Here is a 3,203-nt window from a genome sequence, read left to right on the forward strand (position 1 = left end):
TCGGAAGAAAAAGCGAGAGGAAAAGGGGGAGGAAGGGGCACGACTCCCACTTCCGGTGGGACCCAGAGCCGGAAGCAGCCCCTCCTCCTCCACTTCGTAACTCTATGTTCCCCCCCTTCTTCCCCAGGACGGAGACTAAAAGTCACCAATTGTATCCCCCCTCCCCCCCCACACACAAAGAGAGGACTGGGCGGAGATCCCGATACTCCGCCGCCCCCCCCCCCCCGCCTCTCTCAGTGTGTCCCTGCCGAGTCCCCTCAGGCTTGCTTCTCCCTCCCCCGTTGTGGTTGTTTCTTCCTCCCCCCCACCTTCTGCAGCCGACGTCTAAACGCGACCCCGCCCCCCCCACACATCGCTTTTGTTGGAAAGCTTGGGGAAAGTTCCTGGAAAGCCCCAAGTGGGAAAAGGGGGGCCTTTTTGGGTGGCGAGGAGGAAGAGGAGGGGGCTGCAAACGGGTGGGTGTAGGGGGGATAGGAGGGGTCCCAGAGAAATGGGGCTTGGAGGGGGGGGGGAGAAGATAGGTGATCAGCTGGGAGGGAGGGATGATGATGATGATATTTCATTTCTATGCTGCCCATCTGGCAGCCAAGGCAGCTGCTGCTGCCCCTGCAAGGGAGGAAAGTTTCCAGCCCAAGAACCAGGCCCTGACCTGAATCCTGACCCACAAACCCCCCACACTAGCGCTCTTCCCACTGCTGATTTTGGGTTAAAAATATTCTCAGGAAATTGTCTGAATCTCCTCTTGGAGTCCAGGAATACTTTCTTAGAGGCAGGAAATTCAGTCATTAGATTGTTAATTAGCTTACAATTTGTGCATTCATTCAAAATTACTTTTCTCCTCTTTGCTTGTTTATATCTTACTGTTTTTGTTGGCGCAGGGGATGGTGGTAGGCTGGATGGCCAGACCTTGGATGCTTGAGAGGCTGAGAGAAGGGCCTCCTGGAAGATTTTAAAAAGCAGGCGGAGTTGTGTGACATACTCACACGGGTGGTGCCGGAGCACCACATTCCAGATAGCCTCTTTCCAGTTTTTCATGCCTCTGTGAAACAGTATGGGGAATTAATGGAAACCTGAAAAACTCCACAGGCTGAGGATGGAGGGGTTGAACAGGAGTTCCCCCCAGCACCACTGCCGTTCACAGAAACCACACGAGGGAACATCCCAGAAGCTGACTTCCCTTTTCGTCAAGTGACCACTCCTCCCCCAGACACAAAGCCATGGCCAGGGCTGTGAAGGGCAAAGAGCAGAAGGGGGTCTCCTGCAGAGTCCAGGGGTCCCCAGCCTTGGGCCTCCTGATGTTTTTGGATTACAACTCCCAGAAGCCTTCACCACCGCCTCTGCTGGCCAGGATTTCTGGGAGCGGAAGTCCAGGAACATCCGGAGGCCCAAGGTTGTGGGCCCCCTACTGTAGACCCCCTGGCCTTGGGTGTGGCCACTCTTCAGCCGCCCTTTTCTGTCAGGCTTGACCTTTTTCCTGCTGGCAAGGCGGGCACGGGATTGTGCAGGAGTTTTGGGCTTTTTCCTGGCTTTTGGAATCATGGGTATAGAAGCACCCAATCACCCCCCCATTCATAATCTTTTGAAAGAATTGAATTCTCCAGATTGTCAAAAAGACAAAGGCTTCTATGTTTAGGGAAAGCTTTTGGTTTCCTCCACCCAAGAAGCCTCCAGAATGATTTGGGTTCTTTTCTTTTCTCCCGAGGACGGGGCGAGACTCAGCTGATACTCTCCTGCTTTTCTCTGGACGAAAAGACAAGAATCAAACTCAACCCCCCCCCCAAAAAAAAAAACTTTAATGGCAGGTGAGATCTCTTTTTTTCTTTGAGATCAGATGCGCTGCTGTGCTTGTTTATTTATTAAACTATAACCCTATGTTTAGCAGGATGTGACATGTTGTAAAGCTTAGATCAGTATTTCATAGAATTTTAGCCCAATCGCAGGAAGCATCGGGAGCATTTGGAGGGCACCTATCAGATCTTCCATGGTACTTGTTGAGAGCAAGAGAGGCCACTGAGATGGGTGTGAAATCCCTGTATTCTGAGGTTCACTTTGAGTCTCTTCTGTCAACTTCATGCTGTTGCCCAGTTCTTTAGGCCTCTGATTTGTGAAAGCAAGCACACCCTGTGAGTTCGCTGGGCGAGTGGGGGTTCAAACCCAGGTTGTGTGAGTCCCAGTTTAACTGTCTACAGCAGTGCCTCTCTGAACATGTGCAGAGTGTTTTTCCATTGGTTCCCAGTCCTGTTTGTCCCAACCCTGTGCTCACCAAGAACAGGTGGTGTCGGTGAGATTCCAACCCTGGACAGCCTAGCATGGGGCCTCCCCTGGATTTCTCCTTTCCTCTTTTGGGATCCAAGAGGGTGAAGTGAAGAATTCACTCCTGCATGTGGGGATTGTTGGAGAGGGAAAGATGGAAGAGAGCTGCCTTCTTCTCGCTTCTCTGAAAGATTAGACCTTTTTTCCTTTCATTGAATCTTTTTGGTCAGTTCCAGTTGACTGACTGATTGATTGATTGATTGATTGATTGATTGATTGATTGATTGATTGATTGATTGATTGATTGATTGAGTGGTAAATGGAATGCGCATGCACGCACGCACACACATACACACACACACGGATGTTAGAGGAGGTGCCAATTGCTTTAAGCAAGTGGTAAATGGAGTGCGCGCGCGCACACACACACACACTGCATACGTACATAAATGTGGGTTGAGGATTTCTCCCCTGAGGTTCCCACAGTTTTTTTTTAATTTTTTGCCAAAAAATTTGTCCATCATTTCCCCAAAACTTACTGAATCTGTTGCAGAAATGTCATTGAAAAAAAAGTTTGAGGATGATGATCTTTGCTCATAAGGAGAAGATATCAAGGGAAAATGTTTCAATTTTGAATCCCAACATCAGATGAAAGATACATGGAGACGGAGAGTATAGGATCCGATGGACCTCCTCATTATTGAGAAAAAAAATGACAAAAAGAAAATAAAGAGAAGATACAAGTTACAATACACACCATTCCATCAGCTGAAATTAACCCATGCTGCTCACGTCCACCTTTCTCCACCTCTTGCCACCTTTCCCCTAGGGAATAGGTTAGGGTTAGGATTATGGTTCTTTTTGCATTCCGTAGCACCCTGTTTCTTTCCAAAAGCACATGGATCATTCTCCCGGGCTACCCCTCTTCCCTTTTCAAAAGACATAGTCTT

This window comes from Pogona vitticeps, chromosome 7 (assembly GCF_051106095.1).
Source record: "Pogona vitticeps strain Pit_001003342236 chromosome 7, PviZW2.1, whole genome shotgun sequence".
NCBI classification, from domain to species: Eukaryota; Metazoa; Chordata; class Lepidosauria; order Squamata; family Agamidae; genus Pogona; species Pogona vitticeps.